Source organism: Drosophila rhopaloa, unplaced genomic scaffold (assembly GCF_018152115.1).
Source record: "Drosophila rhopaloa isolate 14029-0021.01 unplaced genomic scaffold, ASM1815211v1 contig_3, whole genome shotgun sequence".
Taxonomy (NCBI): Eukaryota; Metazoa; Arthropoda; class Insecta; order Diptera; family Drosophilidae; genus Drosophila; species Drosophila rhopaloa.
The window spans coordinates 15,835,791-15,855,244 of NW_025335123.1; the positions used below are offsets into that span (position 1 = coordinate 15,835,791).

The 19,454-nt window shown below is 36.7% G+C and overlaps 1 protein-coding gene across 13 annotated transcripts in view; it reads left to right on the forward strand.

The window, feature by feature from the left end:
- The window catches only part of LOC108048467 (eye-specific diacylglycerol kinase), a 129,628-nt gene that overhangs the window by 22,057 nt on the left and 88,117 nt on the right, over positions 1 to 19,454 (forward strand). For 6 of the 13 annotated variants that reach the window (XM_017129141.2, XM_017129144.2, XM_017129142.2 and 3 more), the window contains exon 1: positions 111 to 636. The exons of 5 other annotated variants lie outside the window; for them this stretch is intronic. The gene's annotated coding sequence lies outside the window, so the exon portion shown is untranslated. Of the gene's footprint in view, positions 1 to 109; positions 637 to 19,454 lie in introns of those variants that run through there. 2 more of the 13 variants (XM_017129149.2, XM_017129147.2) reach the window with 1 other exon arrangement.

Sequence of the window (19,454 nt, forward strand, 5' to 3'; positions counted from 1 at the left end):
AAACCGAAACGCCAGCCGAGGTCAGCCATCCCGCTCGCTCCCCAGCGGACACTCGATAGCGCCCTCTTGCTCGCGGTCGCTTTATATTCCTGGCAACGCGTCGCCTTCGCATCAGTTTCATTTGGACCGTTCTAACGGCGCGTTGTGCTAGAGAAAAAATCCTCATATAAATAGCAGAACAGCCCCAAAACATTTCAAACAAAATACAAAACTCTCTTGAACTCAAATTCTCCAACTCGACATCGCTACAAAACAAAAACATCCCATACCAAAACAAAATATACTGAAAAACTTTCAATATACACATATAAAATAACTCTTTTTTTGATTGTGCTTCTAAGTGTTGTGCTAAAACTATATTAACTTTTACAAATATTCAAAAATATTTAAAGATATTCTACAGTATACTTCTACTTTTTAAATATCCAACTAAAGCGTAAGAAAGCTAACTAAGAAATCACTTAACATTTCACCAAAACAAAAACTATAAACAAAAAAACAGGCACTTTTTAAGACCAAACATCTTTGCAGTTAAGTGTTTTTGAATCCTAACTGTTAACGTGTAAACGCACAAAAATGTGCACAAAATTCTCATTAGACTCGAACGACTGAAAAGTGCGTTCCATTGAAAAAAAGGTAAATATTAAATTCATTGAAACCAAATTTAATTGGAAAATTTGTTGATTAATTTCGTGATTTAATGTGTGAGCTATTATTTGGCTTGTGTGTGTGCTGCGGTTTTTCAGAAACGTTTTTGAAAAGTCTTTAGAGGCAGATTCCAATTATTTCTTTTGATATTATTGCTGTGGCTTATTTCAGTGTAAGGATTCGAATTGAACATGTTTGTAAAAGTTTATAAACTTTCCAGAAAAAAGTGAATCTTGTACATTTTCGAGAATTGATTTCTTTTCTTCTTGAGATAGATTGTATTAGTTTGTCTGAATCGAAATAAAATTGAGAATTGATATTGTTTAATAGGTATACTGAATAAATCGGACCTATGTTCACGTTCATTTTGTTTAAAGAATATTTTAATGTAAAATACATTTATATTTCTTTTAATTAAAATTTATAAAAAATATATTTTTAAATTTCTAAACTAACAAGAGTTTTATAAACCTTTATAGGTATTTGAAAACATTCGACATTTTTGGTATTTTTTTGTACTGACCTTTCAAAGTTAAAAATTTGTTTAAGAACTTTTTTAAAATTACTTTAATTTTGAGAAGTTCGAATGAAATTCCTGCCATGTCCCGGCGCTTGCCATTCTATATAAATTCAATTACCCACATTTTCTTTGTCTCGCTGCCCGCTTACCTCTCTCCGAATGTCTGTGTGCCAATGAGATGATTTAATGAAAAATTGTCTACGATTTTGGGAGTCCCTTTGTGATCGCAGCAAAGGGAAACAAGCTCGTTACGCATACGCCGCGTGTGCGATTGTATTAAACGACGCCATTGAAAATTGCCAGCCACAAGGAGTGGTTAAAGCCACTCTGGTTTTGGATTTGGGCCCTTGTCGGCCAGCCTCGTTAACCGAACTTGTTGCCGCATTCGCATTCGCATTCACATTCGCACACGCATCCTTCGCATCCTTCGTACGTGTCCTTTTGCTAATCGCTGCGTTTAAGCAACTGCATACGAGGAAGTTGCAGCGCTTGTATTGGCGCGTGACCGGCTTTTCTCTGATATAAGAGCGCAAAATGGCAAAAAAAAAAAGAAGGAAAACGGCGAAAACCGGGAGCTCCCGGTGCGAATGCGGTGCACGGTTGGCAATCTTTGAATTTCCCCGGCAACAGGAAAACACCAGCCAACGTGTCGTATACGTAGAATTCCTGTTTGCTTTCCCCTTGTTTTTATTGTCTCTACGTTTGCATTCAATGGCAAAAAAGGAAGACAAACTTTCAACGTCGTGAGGCACACCAAAACTCCAAAAAGTATTGCCTTTGATCTAATTATTAAATTCTTCGGGAATTATATTCAATACCATTTTTGTTTAAACTTACAGAATAATTAATTAGAATACATGAATTGTAGAAAATATTACCGTAATTACATACCTACTTCGCTTAATGCATAATGCATATTCTTATTAGGTTATTAGGTTATCATTAAGAAACATCTTTTAGCTATCAAGTATCACAAACAATTTTAAAAATATTTTTCTTTAAATCAACGAGTAATACCCTTTCCTAAAAAGCCAGTACTCGAAGTATTTTTAATAATAAATGTGTGTACAATGAGCACATTGAAATTGTTTCAAGACTTTTATGCGACTTTGTTTGTTTCTGAAATAAAGAATTTTTTTCCATTTTCCTTTCTTACATATATAAATGTGATGTTTCAATTTTTGATCCATTTTTTTTGTTGTTGTTTGCTTCACTTCACATAAAATATTCAATTTTCATTTCTTGTCGGTTTTTTGTTGTGTGCCAGGGGGTTCGCATATAAAATCCAGTAAAAATACACATAAAAATTGAAAAACAACAAAAAAATGAATGGGAGTGGTTGAAAGATCCGGCGGGCTATTTGACAGCGTAAGTGGGGCACAACGTATGCATCGCATTTTGAGTGCATATTGTGTTTTGCATTGAGAGAACAACGGGCTTTTATAATTTCGCCGTGTTAATTAATAGAAATTGTTATTTGAATTTTTGGAAATATATTGAATTGCATTGCGGCTCTTCTCTCGGTAAATTAGCCGCCACTTTCCCTCCCATTTCCACCATCAATCATAGCATTTTGTGGCAGGAGATGGGGTGTATTGATAACATGGCTTTGTGGGTATTTGGCTAAATAAATATTGTGATGGAAAATATCACAATGCCATCGTTGGTATATAGTCCTACCTGATGGTATATTAAGTGGAAAACAATGTTACCGTGTGGATCTAGATGCATTGTTATCGTACCGTTGCTACGGTTTTATATTGCTCCATGGGGATTTCTTCGAGTGTGGCACTATCAATCAAAAGTTCAGAGAGTTAATCTTGGTTTAGACCTTCGGATAAAGTAATAAACGTATATAAACTTTTAAATTAAATTATAGGCATCCGTATTCAAATATCCTGCATTTTACTAAGTTTTTTAATATGAAGTCCATTGGAGTTTTTTATAAAAATTGATATAGATAAAAACAAAACGCAAAAGCTTTTTACATACTAACATTTACATATTAATCACATCACTGTTCAGACAAAAAACAATTATATATTCAAGGCTTTAATAGAATCAAAACAGTGAATTCAATTTCATCGATAGAAGAAACAATTTTTGGAAAGCTCTGTCCCAGAGAGGAACCCGAAATGTGATTAAATAGAATTTGAATACGACGCCAATCCAAACATGGCAGCCACTTTATCCCTATTTTGCTTTCTTTCGCATCTCAACTTTAACCCGTTGCTGGTTTTTCGAAAGGGTGGACTCAACGTTGAAGTGTTGGCATTGCAGGTGGAAGGTGGAAAATCAAGGGGCTTTTCGCCTGTGTCGGGGTATGAGTTAAGTGATTGCTGCTTTTGTGTAAGCCGGCTGAGCTTTTAGCCTGTCAGGGAGCAGGGTCTCCGGCCAATTGGCTGTTTTTTTTGTTTATCCATTGTTGGTCTTCTACTCCGCCGGACAAACAGTCAGACAGCCAGACAGTCGGAGAGTCGGACACCTGACAGTTGTCGGTGGGTAAACATTCCCCAATTTCGGCTGGCTATTTATGTACATGTCAAAGCGGCACACATGGCGTATGCTCGATACGTATGCGCTACATTAAAGCCAAGTTATGAGCCTTTAACAGGCCATGGCAACAGCGACAGCAACAACCAAAGGATCGAATCGAAGTGAACAGGTCCAAAGTAACCAAGACTCCACGAACCTAGAACTCAGAACCCAGAACCTCGTAGCAACCGTCGCTCGTAATAACTAACGTAGTTTGCCTAAGCAATTTGGCACTTGTGCGCTTAATGGCGCCCTCTGGTGCACCACCGTGCACAGTGGGGCAATGGTGACACAGAACCGTTACGGAAACCGAAACTCCCATCAATCATGCATCGCCCATCGAGAGGGGACTTAAAGTTGGAGTAACCAAAGTGCTCACTTTCAAGGGCTTAAACTATGCACTTAGATATTAGACTGTCAAAACAACCAGCATGTTTGTGAAAAAGTTTGATAGCTTTATCTAATAAACACTTTGTTTATATAAAATATATTAGTTACGAATTTTAAGATGTCAAATTGTATGTTTTGTAAATATTTATTTGTTTATGGTTCCTTATAATTTTTGGTTGGTTATAAGTTTTGGGTATCTTCGAAAATTGTACATCTTAATGTTGTTTTTTTAAGTTATAATTTTGTGTATATTATATTATATAATATTATATTATGTTATATAGTATGATTTTATTATATCTTCAAATAAATTGTGTATGAAAAATAAAAAAAATAGTTAACGTTTAATTTATGCGCAAAAGTTACAAATTGAAATGAATTAGGCAAAAATCCATTAAAAATTGATGTGCTAACAAAATTTTGGTAAAATTATAATATAAGGGGAGATGTTATGTTAATGTTATTTGTTTTAGGTCTTTTTAAAGTAAAGTAGTACTCCTCATGTAGTATTTCACATCTTCCCACTACCAACTCACTGTTCATCCGCCAAGGAGCAGGTAAAGAGGAGCCATCCCTCCAGGCGGGGGTAACTTCAAAGGAGGCGGCAGGAGGAGCTATCTATTCCGGGTAAACCAGGACGACATGGCACATGTGCTTAACTGCCAACGTGGGGGTGACGCCTGATATATTTGCATGCAAAAGTGTTGTCACTGTAACGACTGGTGTTGCTGCCGCTCCTGCTGCCTGCCAATGATAAATGCAAATAGCTGCAGACAGATAGGGGCTATGGGAAAATAGCGGGGAAAGGGATTTGGGAGATTGGCGACGTTACGCATCCGCCATGTGTGCTAGATGCAGACGCGAGTCTCGAATCTCCAATCTCAAATCTCGACTGCAATCTGCTTTTGATTGAGTGAATCCAGTAATCGGCGGTCCTCAAACGATTGACAAACATTGTTAAAAATGTAAACATTTATTTGAGATCCCAACTTAATAAACGACGTCGAAACGAGTCCATGGGGGAAAGGTGGTTAATTTCCCTGTCGACAGCTGTCAACGCTTTTTGGTTTGGTTGGCGGACAAACAAAAGCCACAAACACTCGAACACACAAATTTGACAAACTGCATTTACCGAAAGCAACTGAAAGCCACCGACGAAAAAATAAAATAAAATAAAGGACCACCCTCTACCCCATTTTATTGTTATGGGTATTTACACTGGAGTCATTGACACGCTCCGCGCTTTCGCCTTTCGTCGTTGTTCTTTTTGTGGTTTCTGACCCTCGAAAGACGGGGAAAATGGGTGGGAAAGTCCGAACTAATAAAGCCAACTATTCGGGGTTTTATTTGGCCATTTGTTTTCAGTAGACTGCGGCTTGCAGATATCTTAACACAAAGGGTTATTCAAATTGATGTATGGAATTTTAATAGACTAAAGTTTGTGGAAGCAAAATATAGATATTACATTTATATAATATATTATCAAATAAATTGTACATATTCGTCTTTATATACGAGTACATATCATTAATAATCAAGGGAAAATATTGGTAAAGGCCAGTTTTGCGATCGATATTTATGTATTGGAAACATTAAGTTAGATTCTTTGGCAAACATTTAAAATTTAAAAAAAAATTATTTTAAATAGAAGTTATTTGTATGCTAAATCTGTTTTTACTAAAAGTTGTATAATTTCTTGAAAACTTTTGAAAAATCAAATCAAATCATTTTATATGAGAATCAAACGTAAAGACTTTAATTCAAAGATTTCTTATTTTTACATATTAAAGCAAGATAAATTAAGCTATAAACATCTTGAAGTTCTTTTCGCTTTATTGTTACCACCGGCAACAGATTTCCACGCATGAAAATCCAAATGAAAACGGCGTAAACGAATGATGGATCGACCATCCAAGTAAAAGTGAGGGGGAAAAATCTTTGTGTTATTCAAGAAAGTTACAAGGTAATTGGAAACATCTGAAGGTTCGATATCGGACAAAACATACCAAAAATTCGTATATATGCCGGGACTTTTGCATATTTTCATCAAAGCAATTTGTATGCACATGTGTTCAGGACTTTGGCTCTTTGTCGTCGTGCACAGGGGTCTTAATTGCATGGCCATGCCCAGACGTCCACACTCTCACACACATACACACAGAAATACACACACAAACACACACACAAACACACACCCTCACACACTCTTGACCTTTGCTTGGATGGCATGAATAATTGAAGTAGAAGTATACAACAGAGGTCAAGACAATGGCTCCGCAAATGCCTACATTCTATCTGTAGAATGATAATTTCTAGTCAAAGAAATTATTTTCTTATATATTTTATTTTAAAGTATTCCCTGAGTAAAACTCAGTCATAAAGTTTTCTAAAAAAAATGTTAAGAAAAATATAAATTCTGTGGCGTTAAAAATCAGCTATTATGGTAGAAACTATTTAAGTCCAGATTAAAAACATACTACAAAATATGGCAAAATACCTAAAAGGACAAAAGTTTTAATATGCAAAATCGGGTTGAAAAAAAATACAAAATAAAATTACATTTTTTTAGCTTTGATCCGGATACTAAAGTTTTTTTGAAGCATGAGTACTTTGCCTTAAAAAAAAGAAAGAAGTTCGTCTCCGCAGTGCTATTACTGTGGCCGCCATTGTGCGTGACCGTGGTCCAGTTAAAGACCAAGTTCTTCTGCTCCTGGCTTAACCCTTGTTGTCCAACGCAGTGCCCTCTCCTTCCATGGGGCTTAAGCACACGACAAGACACTTGGCCACGTTGACAGCTCATAAAATTTGCATATAAACTGCTTAGCCAGATAAGACGACCGGCTGCTGTTTTCTGTTTCTTTCGTATTCCGCTTCAACTTCTGCTTTTCCGATTCTCCTTGTCTGGCCTTGACCACGCCCCCCTTCCCGAGCACCGCCTCCTTTGTCAGGCTGCAACTTTGCTAATTAGTCCTAATGCAAATGCATTTTCTACTGCAATTTACTTGAATTAGCTTAGGAAAATTTCCTACTGCTCTCGAAAATGTTAAATGTTTCTAAATACATTTGTTTTATAAGAGTTAAAGCAGCGTGTTAGAATTTTCGGATTTTGCATTTATACTGAAAGATTTTTATAAAATATGCATTTTAAAATAAAACTTATTCTAAGTATTTTAAGATATTTTAAAAAGTTTTTTATTTCCAAGAGTTTAAAAAAAATGCTTTCCTGTTCCAATTATTTAAGGTTTGAATAGAGTTAATAAATTAACTTAAATGATGTGCTAAAATAATACACTTTTTCATATGCTTATTATTGGTGTATACCCAATTAAAATTCTGAAGTTTAAGCAAATTCCCTTGCAATTTTGTATATATAATAATATTACTTTGAGGGGCAACTTTCAGAATGAATATTCATATTGATGCAGAGCTGCAATTTTCAACAAAACTTATTCAATATCTTTCGTTCAACTTTTTTTTGACGTTTTTTTTCCCCCCTTTTCAGTTAACTTTGCACTTGTTTATTTTTATTTCTTGCTGCTTGGATGAGGAGCCACTTAAATTTCTTGCCCGATTTCTGAGTTCACTCGAGTTGCAGCTGCATCGGTCGCACTTCCATCAAGGGCGTTTGGCAAAATCGAATTTTTCACCCAAGGACCATGGATGGCCAGAGTTTCATAAATCTGGCCAACAGATCGTCCATAAATAGGCTAAAGCTTATTCACACTCGAGCTCCAGTCCCAGTTCTCCACTTAATGTCATCACAAATTCGATTCGTTTCTGCTGCTGCTCTTTGCGGGGATTTTTTCGATTTCTTCTTATTTTTTTTTTTTTTTTTTTTTTTTTTTTTTGGCCATCTATCAAAGGGCGCTAACTGGGGGACAGCTGTGTAACTGCTGTGTTTACTTTTTGCAGTTGTTTTACCAGCTAACTATTAGGGCCGGGCTAAAAGGAGGGGCGTTGGCTCAGTGGGTGGTCGTCGCCTATAAAGTGAAAAAGATTTACGAGGCATTGAACTCGCTGCCTCGTTTTTTTCGCTCATCGTATCTGTCGCAATTCGAGGCAAGCTTATTTTTTATTTCGCTCCTCGTTTGCTTTTCTAATGCTCATGATTTGATTTATTTTTGCCTATACAAATCTGTGCATTCATATCATTTTACTAATAAAAGCACTTATTGTATTGAGGAGCCCATATTTTTATTGAGCATATACTTTTACGAGTCCATGTTTCTTAAAGGGTCAATAACTATTTAATAATAATAAATATTCATTTGTATCATTTAACGTATAAGTCGAATATATCAAACAGTCAAGAATAAATAGTACATAAAATAATATTGAATAATATTTAATTTATTTGGTATTTCAGCATACCAAAATTAGCTATCAATTCCCACTTGAAGCGTATATTTGAACCGCAGAATTCAAGTACATATTTTCATCGCTCCCAAATTAAACACTTGCTCGCTGAACCCAAATAAAATGTGTAAAAACAAATTGAAACATAAAAATAAACAGCGAACGAGAGGGAGAAGCATTCAATTCCCTTTTTACGGCGGTTACCCGATGCCAACATTGTTCGCCAAATAGTTTGGCTGAACTTTCGGCATCATTCTCGGCGTGAAAAAAAAAGAAATAAAAAGAAAGAAGGGAAAATGCTGGGAAAACACTGGTTGAGAGACTATGGGGCCATTGTCAATGCCAGGGCAAAAGAAAATAATGACAAATGTGAGTTTTATTTTAATGTGTGTAACATTCGGGAGCGTCATGCTGATCATCGTGATGATTGCGACCGTTCTAATGGCGATGATGAACTGCGTTCATTGACCGCATTGCGAGTCTGGCAACATTGCCCATACGTCATGTTGCACGGCATACAAAAAGTATGCAAATTAATGATTATGAGCACTTGGCGGGCTCTCAATGAAAATTTATAGATGCCTCAATGGGCACCAAGCAGACATTTCCATATACATATATATACACACAGATATATATGCAAATGTGGCAAACTTCTGCCCTGATTTATGCTTGTTTAATGCCTTTTTTGTTGCCTTGGTCGAATGTTGATCTTTATCTGCTCTTTGGGAAATTGAAAATTCTGCACTGGAAACTTGCAAGGTTGCAAGTGCCTTGCTGCGGAAGTCTCGCCTGCGGCAACTTTTCCTAATTAAAAGACTCCAAGTTGACAAAGTGCATTTGTGTTGCCCATATTTATCTTGGAGAAAACTTTGATTGGCTGGGGATCCGACTGCAGGGTTTTCGTATCGTTAAAAATTAATATCTTTGAAACGTATGAAGTGAAAGCAGTTATTTGCTCAGATTTGTGTCATCAATAATGTACTGCAATTAAAACAGAGCAATGTGTATCTTGCCTCTGACGTCTGCAAATGAAACATTTTTACATAAATGCATTTATAAGCAAAATTTCAAATTGATTGGATTGAATGGCTTTAGGACTGAGGTTAAACTAAAGTCATAAATGCACATCTATTCCATATATTATTTAAAGAAAATAGAGTAACAGTAAAATTCCATTAATGTTTAAGCTATTGGAAATAGAATTTGAACATGTTCAATATAAAATCCAAGTGCTTTGTAATCTTATCCTGCCGCAGACCGAAATCAATCAACTTCCTGACCCTTTGACCGTTTGACCTTCTCCATTCGGACAGTTTGTAATCGTTTTGGGGCCCAGACTGCATGCACATAGTTAAATAGTTTTAATGACGCCTGGGGTCTTAAATGGCCGAAATGCCCATGTGTGTTAAAATGAACATTAATTATCGTATGTGGAGCAGGGAGAGCGGTAAAAATGCAGTGAGATTTGTGAGAACTTGTTGCCTTTAATCTTCGCACGCTCAATAAATTGGCACGAAAATCGCCCGTTTCGGTCCTTTTCACTTTTTTTGCGACCCGAAAAACGGCTGAAATTGAAAAGCCAAAATTGTGAAAAAAAAAACGCTTCAGTGACAAAAATCCAATTAAATATTAAGCAAATACAAATTTTTCGTCTGCAATTGATTAATATAAAAGCGTTTCGTAGACTGAGGAATGTATTACAAATAAAATGACAACTCTGTAGAAAAACGGATTGGAGAATTATTTAAATTTAAAAATACAAATGCATCGCAAAAAAAAAATTAAATTAAATTATAAAACAAGCAACAAAATGTGGGAACTGGTCGCAAAATCAGCCGCCAGGTGTTTGAAAAATGTGACGTGATTAGATCCGAAACAAAGATAGATAAACACAAAATTCGAAACAGTTTTGTACCATGCCATATTATGGCTCTTAAAAGATCACATCCGCGGGGAGCGAAGATGTTTATTTTTAGGCAAAACAATGCAGACAGATCGCTTCGATTGCGGCTAGATGATGGATGATGGATGGATGGATGGATGGATGGATGGATGGATGAATGGATTGGCGGGGAAACTGCTCGCCATGACGGTAAAGAAAATGGGGGAAATATGGGGGAAAACTGGATGAGGGTGGCGGAAAATGTGTGACGTCTTGTGAGCGGCATTAATTGTTATTGGATCAATAATAAGGAATAACAAAATCGCATCGCGGGAATGTTTTCGTTCGGAGGGGAACAAATCATGGGTTTATTGCCAAATCAAAATAGAAAATCGAACCAAAACAATTATTCCCGAGAAAACTTAATTACTCTAATTATGGATTTAAAAAAAAAACAACACTGATTTAAGTAATTATTTATAAAGCATAAAGCTATTTGAGATTGAATTTTCTAATTTTGGTTAACAGTACAGATTTTTTTTATAACAACTAAGAAATAGATTCTGCCCTCAATTACCGAAAAAAAAAGAATTATAAATTATACATTTCTATTGAATTGCCAAATCGCGCAGGCAGAAATATTTCCCCAAAGACGTATTGTAATGGCGGGCTTTCAAAACACACATTGTGGGGAATAATATTTATAATTTATTCTTCACTTGTTCTTTGATTTGTCAATATTTGTGCAGCATTTGCTCATTCTCTTTCAAAGCATTTGCTTTAGGAAATTCCAGTGCTTCAGGTAAATGAAAAAGCTAATCCCTGTCATCAGCAAAAATTGGTAAACAAAACTAAATCCAGTCCAATTAGCTGGCAATCTCTTGGAGTGTTTATTATTTAAAGTGTCGTGTCTCATTGTTGGCTGCTCAAACAGAGGAAAACTTGCCATTTGGCATTGCCCCCGGCAAATAGAATTAAGAGACAAGACAGGGCTTACTGTACACGGTGGTGCTCCCCAGTTTTCCCAGACTCATTGTTGCCCCATAATGCTCCCCTTGTTTTTGTTTTCCCGTCTGCAGCAGACGGAGGAAGACGGGGCAAGTATGGTGATAGAGGAGGCATTGAAAGCCACGAGCTTACTTGTTAATCACAACATCCAAAGCCAAACAGACAAAGTGCAATAACTGCAAATGGGGAGGAGATGTCCTGAAATTCAGCACTCAAACCAAAAATGTTTGAAAGTCTTTAAAGTTAGTACTTACAGAAATTCTGAGGAATGCGATTGCAATAAATTAATTAAAAAACAAGAAAGGAAGCAAGCCAAAGTTTATATAATCTTGGAGTTATTAGAAAACGACTACCTTTCAATTTCTCTGCCTATATTACTAAAAACATTACTATGTCGATTTTGCGCTGCATTTTGCCATCGTTGTCCGATTTTGACAAAACTGAAACATGATTTAGTAAATAATTACTATATCTCGAAGAACTATTTTGATAAATAGAAAAACAGCAAGAACCAATTTGCTTTATTTTTTTTTTAGGGACGTTGTCTAGGCATGTTTCAATTAGTTTTATGGAAGTGTTACAGGTAGTGTCCCAAAAGTGGATACCCCAAGAAAGGGTAGGCGTCAAAATAGCCTTAAAAAGAGTCCACTACCCGGAAAAAGGAGCCATCTCATCTTCCGAGCTTTTTGCCACCAAATGCTGATTCCAGGAAAGTCGGCTTGCTTAGACATTCAATATGAATATAGCAAAAGCACTTAAACAAAACTCTGTCTCAAAAAAAAGTTAAATTCTTTCTTAAAATAATTTCATAAACAGCAGCATTTCAATATAGAATGTTTTATTTGCCATTAAAAAAACATGAACAATTGTGATGAATTTTGAGTCAAGTATAATTTTCAGATATACGAATTTTTTCAGTGCCATAGTTGGATTGATTGGTGGCCAAGGGGGGTGCACAACAATGCTTGTTACAAATATTTGCATCATCAATTTTGCTGCGTCGTCAATAAACAGAATATCACGACCAAAGATGGACGAGAAAGTTGCCGGGAGAAAGGCGCAGTGAAAGGCGGTGTGGTGGGGAGTGGGCGTGGCCGAGACGGCGTTGACGACGACGCTAAAAATAACAAAGTGCAACACTTGAGCCGCAAAAATGACAGCCAGGATAACAGCGGCGACAGCCGCCTGGGTTGCAAGAATAAGGATAAGGATAACGTTGTGCAGGACTGAGGGCCACAATAATACGAATACGATGACGAATCCGGCTGGGTGGAAAATGTCGTTAAGTTGACGTTGACGAATGCGACAGCGCCAAAAGTGAACCGCAAATACTTCAAAATGCATTAGGGTTGCCACGAACTCTAATGGCGAATATTGTAGAGTTTTCAGCTGATTACAGAGCTGCCATGTTTACAAGTGAAGCAATTCTTAGTTATATCCATCAAACTTTTCAAAAAAAAATCCTTTTTAATTTAAATAAATTCTTTTTATCCGAAAAGGCAAGTAAATTGTTTAATACAGTTAACTATCCACAAAGAAAAGTTTTCGTGAAGCAATTTATAGACTTACTTCCTTTGAAAGTCAATTTTGTTACTTAAAGTTTGTGTAAATTAAATTTGTATATTTGTGAATCTATTTTTTGAAAGACTTGTCGCCGGTCCCCCTCTGAGTTTTCCACTTTTTCACGTGACCATCTAATTATCCTTAGCACCCACACAGCTCTCACATTTATCTTTGGCTGCAAAAATGTCAACTTGAGGGAATTATTCGCCCGAGGATGCAGCTGCCTTGGGGCGATTTGGACCACCAGCCAGCCTTGGCCAGATCTTGGTGGTCAGCATTTAGTGAAATGCAGTGGGAAATGCAGCGACTATTTTCCTGGGTCATTAAAAAGTTGCTGACTTGATGATTCGCGCGCGTTGCCTTGGCGCGACTAATTAAAAGCTAGCGGTTTAAGTGCGTTTCCGACGCGTTTCGGCTGCGTTTTTTATCGCCACTGTTTCCCCCCCTGTTTGTTTTTCGTTCGGTGTGTTAATTACATTAAAAATGTAGAGAATGCAAACAAGCCCCCATCCCATTCGATTTCTTTAATTCCAGAAAAATGACCCCAACCGCCGACTGTAAATATCAAATTAAAATGACATTACTTAAGGCTACCAGCGGTTAACGTTGGGTGGTGGCGTTAATTAATTTTTAATGAATATGTATTGAAAATGCATTGAAAGCTCTTATTCCCTGCCTGCTGGCTTTATGTTAATTATTTTTATGCGGTTTTTTTTTTTTCGCACGTTAGTTAGCTGTAAGTTTTAAAACCCGCTCCATCGCCCCTGCCTTGTGGCCTAAAAGTAGGCAGCGTTCCGAGTGGCAACGCTTTCGAGTGTGTTGCACTTCAGCGACGGCACACGGCAAACGGCAAACGAGAAAGCCGAGCGGCCGGCGTCGGAAAAGTGCGGAAAATGGCTGAGGGAAACTGTGACAGTGTTTGATTTTTCCAGCGATACCCTTCATAAGATTTTATGTAATTGGGAAAAACCCATTGACCACAGCAAACAATTGTAATACGATTTTTTAATCTCCTCGCCATTATAATAATAATGGGAAAATTGTACCGCAATGTCAAAGAGCAGCAGTTACTTTATTACAATGTAATAACATATTTGAATGCAAAATATTACGAATAAAACATCGTCGTTTTAATGACTCATCATAAAAGTATTTAAAAATATAAATACTGATTTTGCCAACTCACATCACAGCACAAAACTAGAGCTTAAATAAATTCTGCAGATATATTTTGACTTGTAAATATTCTACACCACGTTTAAGTTTGTTCCAAACATTGAAAAGTAACGTTGAAAGGGTATTTATGTTTGTACTTGTGCCCCAGATTTTGCGCTACCCTTTTTAGCTGCTGTTGTTCGCTTCATTCATTTGCGTTGTTGCTACCATTTTGTTTGCACTGTTCTTGGCATTGTTTTCCTTTGGCCGGATTGTTGTTGTTGCTGGTGCTGGTGCTACTGCCGAAGCTATAGCCATGGCTATATAACTGATGCCTGGCATTATGGGTCGGCTCAGAGCCTGAGCTGTCCGGGTCTCAGTTGAGAGTAGCTTGCCATTGCGTGGCACCAGTCAACATTTGCAAGTCAAATGAAATTATTTATTTTGCATTCAGGATTGGGTGGAAAGGGAAACGAGAAACGAGAGACGGGAAACTTTGCTTACAGATGACGATGAGGGGAACCAGAGAATACACCGAAAAGTGAATAAAAACAAAAGTAACATAATGTTATACAGCATGCATTTATTATAAATATTTAAGCAATATTCCAGCTACTTCGGAGAGTGCCTGCCTAAAGGGGACGAGATTCCAAATTAAAATGGAAATTCTTTGCTAATTAGGGTACATCGGAGCACATAGAGCTTTTCCTGCACATTTGCCTGCATTTAGCATTTAGCATATACATATGTATGTGTGTGTGCCTTGGCATTTCTGTTAGACATTTTCCATTTCCGCTTGCAAAGATTTTTAAATGTTCTACTTCGTTTAATTACACAAGAAAGGAAAGCATACGAAATAAAGAGAGAGCAAGTGAGTGAAAGAAATACAATTATCTTGGTAGCAATGGAAAAATATTGCTTTTGAATATTGAATGAATGGATATCAATCTCTAATGTCCAAACTGAGTCTAAAAAGAGAATAAAAATTAAAAATATTTAAAAGGTTTTCGGTATTCAAGAATCCAACGATGATTTAAAGTACGTTCAAAAATAATCAAATTATCCAATGATTAGTTTTTAGAATACTTTGTCTTATTCTTGTTAAACAGAAAAGCCTGGAAATAAATGAATTTAACCGGGCTTTAGGGGAACTTTTCCATGTAATTCCTGCTGAGCATCCACATAAATTTAAGAACAAATCTCTGCCCACCGACAGCTTTTGGCCATCAAGAACCGATTACGTTCCAGGAACCTCTTGCAAAGCGTTAACCGAAAACAAAATCCGGGTAACCCCTACACTCACACCTGCACACACACACAACAGACACACACTCACGCATTGAGAGAGGATGAAATCCCTTCAGCTGAGAAGTATGCAACATTTGGGTTTTATTTTTCATTATTTTTGTGCTGTCCGCCATGTTGCTTATTTAATAATTCACACAGCTGGCAGCAAAAAAAGGGATAAGTGCGTGTGTGTACACAGACAAAAATAATGGTAAAATTAAGGAAAAATGTATTATCTTAACCTTAAATTTGGTTTAACCATTTTAAATGGACAATCTCCATGAGCATGACTTCTAAAACAAGGCCATTAACCTATTTTAACGCAATTTTTAGACTTCATTTTATTTTAAGATCTCATGAAATTGGTTAACCCAAAACTTCAATTAATTTTAAAACTAATATGGTTATAAAAAGTTTAAATAGTTTATTGTAGGTTCAAATAATTTGAAAAGAATGATTTTTTCTTAGTCAATCAAACCTTAATTGGGGCTTAAACTGTATGGAAAAGAAAGATAATTTTACTTAAATATTTATTCTAACATAAATAATAATAAAGGCTGATCGAAAGAAAATTATTGGTGGATTTTAAACAGTATTATAGATTTCAATTTAGAATAAGACAGCAAATATAAAATAAAAGTGTTTGTGAATTTTAGGACAATTAATTAAGTTGTTTGGAAATCTGAAACTTAGAATTTTTGCCGTGCACAAAAGTGTGGTAGTAACGCTTATGTGTGCTTATGCTTGATTATAACGTTTATAGCGATTACTCATACGCACCGTGTGCCACGAGCCACTGACAATGATGAGGCGACACTCGAGTCAAAAACGTTGCTAATTAAGTGTTAAATCATGCCGAAAATATGCCCATTCAGCTGCCAGCTCATGTGTGTTTTTTGCCAGGCGAGCGTTGGCAAGGTGTAAGTGCGTTCCATCCGCTTTGACAGCCACGCCCCCAAGAACACGCACTCGTTTCGCACAAATGAACGCAAATTCACAGACACATGCCTTTTGCCGGATATTCGCCGACTCATGTCCTTCACCTTTGGCGAACAAACCCCTGCGAAAAGGGGTTAGAAAAGCGAGAATCCCCAAGTGATTCGTGCGTGGGTCTTGTCAGTCCATAAATCAATTCTAATAGAACTGTTGCCATTAAGTAGAACATCTTTTTTTAGGGCTAATTTACACACACCCAATTAGACATGGTCGAAAAAAAAAGATAATTAAATGGTATCCATTTGCATATGTTTAATATTTCACACAATAATCATCTTAAAAAGTAAAAGTTCAATAAAGAATATTAAACATGGCAGTATGTTAAAGGTAAAGACTTTCAAAGAACTTTAAGCATGTAACATAATGTGTTTCGGTTGTCAGCTTAGTTTTCCCACAGCCAAACAAAATATTGTCACCATTAAAGGCACTGAAATGTTGTTTATTAAAACAACCACTAGTATGCACATGTTGTGCCCTCTTGTCCCCCTTTTTTGTGACACTTTTATGGGCAATTTGAAACACATTTCATTACGCAGCTTTCAACCGGCAAAAACAACGGCGTAGAATAATGTGTTGCCTACTTTTTCGGGGGTTTCTCCTCATTAACCTCGACCGGGCTCCTTATAATAGGATGTTGTGCGTACTTAAGTGAAATCTCCTTAATATGTTAACAACTCATAGGGGGATTTTTTTGCGGCTCGACCTTAGGCAATTGGTCCATTGTGATATACGCTTTTTGGCCCAGGCTTGTGGCCATGTCATTGCCAGGGAATTCTGAGAAGATGGACGGAAAAACTATGGCGAAAAGTCTAAGTTTTTGTCTTGTCACTTTCTGCTTGGCTTGCTGAATTATTTATGGAGATGAAGGTGAAGATTCCACGCAACAGAAAAGTCAAAAAAATAAAACAAGCAGACAAAAACAAAGGACAAAAAAAAAAAATGAAGACAATTTCGCCTGCTGTGTCAAGTGGCAAAATCTGCGCTGTAATGTGTATATATAATTTTCTATTTGTGCGTATGTTTGTGCTCGCATTTCGCCGGAAATTTTCTTTCTCGTTTCCTTTTTAGCCCGGGCACTTAATGCTCCAATGAATTTTGTGTAAGCATTTTTCGCTTTACTATAATCGAAGGGTATTATAAATATGTTCTGATGGATGAGCAATGTGGCATTAAAGGGAATCTAGAGCGATTCATAATTATTAGCTAGTTTCATTCACATTTACCAAAGACTTCCGTCCACAGAAATCTTTTCTAATACTATATTTCTGATATATTAATATGGGCTCAATTATTTAATAAGATTGATATTTTTTTTAAAAGAACTAATTTCATTTATAATCAATTAATATCTTAACAGTAATTAAGTTATCTAATAGTTAAGGAAATTCTTTTGAATACCATAAAGATTTAAGTGCAACTTTCGATGGCATCTCACCCATGAAGTGAAAGTAAAAGAAATGAAAACATTTAAATCGAGGAGAGGGTAGCAAAAAGTTTTGGTATCTGGGGCCTGTCTGATTTCGACTTTATCTCCGGCTTTAGCGGCTACTCATTTTATTTATAAATATGAATCTCGCCTGTTGTTTGGCCGTAGCTCCAAGTAGACGCCTTAAACTATGCAGTACTGCAAATGAAATAAAACGGGGCGGTCCAGACAGCTGGGGGGCGTGGCAGATCGGTGGGGGACGGATGAAAAGAAGAAGGAAGCGTACCGAGACCGAAGACTTTATTAAAATTTTCGGTAGTCGTTTGTCTGTGTCGTGTTGTCTGCCGTTCAGTTGAGTTGAGTTGAGTTGAGCTGAGTTTATTAAAAGCCCTAAAGTACGCTCCACTCTTTGCCCGACTTTGATTTGATGTTAATGCAAATGGCCCCGCCCCCTTTTCTTGGCAGCCTCAAATTGCCGCACTGTTTAATTTTTAATGAAGCAACCCAAAACAGATTTACTACCAAGGCAGCATCCCCATCATCATTATCAGGGTGGAAATCAGGAAAAAGGAGCTGGGAAAATGAGCAGGAAAAGCGGGCTACATATTGTGGGTTAGCAAACGCTTACAGCCAGCTGATGTCTGATTAATCATCAATGATTGGAAATGGGAAACACACACACACAAGCACCCAGCTTCTTCCGGAAATGTGGGACACGTTCCTGATTATTTCCAAACCATCAGCCTCATCCAAAATCAACTTCACTTCCTCTATTTCGGAGGAGCACACGTGTCAAGTGGCTGCCATCCTTTCCCCCAACTTGGAACTACATTTCCACATCCACTTGGTCAAAAAGCGCATCCACTCGTGGCAAATACCACAAGGTAAGCCTTCAAATGTTTTCGGTAAGTGTGCATTTGAGGCAAAACACTTGCAATTAATGCTGTGCAGCATACACAAGTGCTTCGGTTTGGCAAGGCAATTAGTTGCTTCTTGGCTGACACTTGAATTTCAGTTTGTACTGCGTAAAATTCGAAGGAAATAACTGCGTAGATTTTCTTGAATCGCAAATAAAACTTTTCCGTAACTAAAGAGAAAATCTTATTCTGAAGTTACTGTTTTGAATATAATTTGACGAATACACAGACATTTTTATACCCTTGCAGGGGGTATTATAATTTTGGTCAAAAGTGTCTCTAAAAATCTGCATTCAAATTTTTCGATTTAACGTTGGTAAAATTTTTGACCCATTTTCATGTTAGTTATTTCCAATTTTCCGATGACTTGTTTAACGTTGTCTCAAAATTGAACTTCGAGAGTCCATAACTTTACCAAATTGAATCCAATTCCAAAGTGGCATACCTCTAAAGACTTGTGATTTCATTCTCTAAAAATCTGCATTCAAAATTTTTGATTTAACGTTGATCAAATTTTTGACCCATTTTCATGTTAGTTATTTCTGATTTTCCGATGTGGTGAAAAACAGTGACTCAAAATTGGACTTGTAGAGTCCATAACTTCACCAAATTTAATCCGATTCCAAAGTGGCATACCTCTAAAGACTTGTGATTCGATCCTCTAAAAATCTGCATTCAAAATTTTTGATTTAACGTTGATCAAATTTTTGACCCATTTTCATGTTTGTTATTTCTGATTTTCCGATGTGGTGAAATACAGTGACTCAA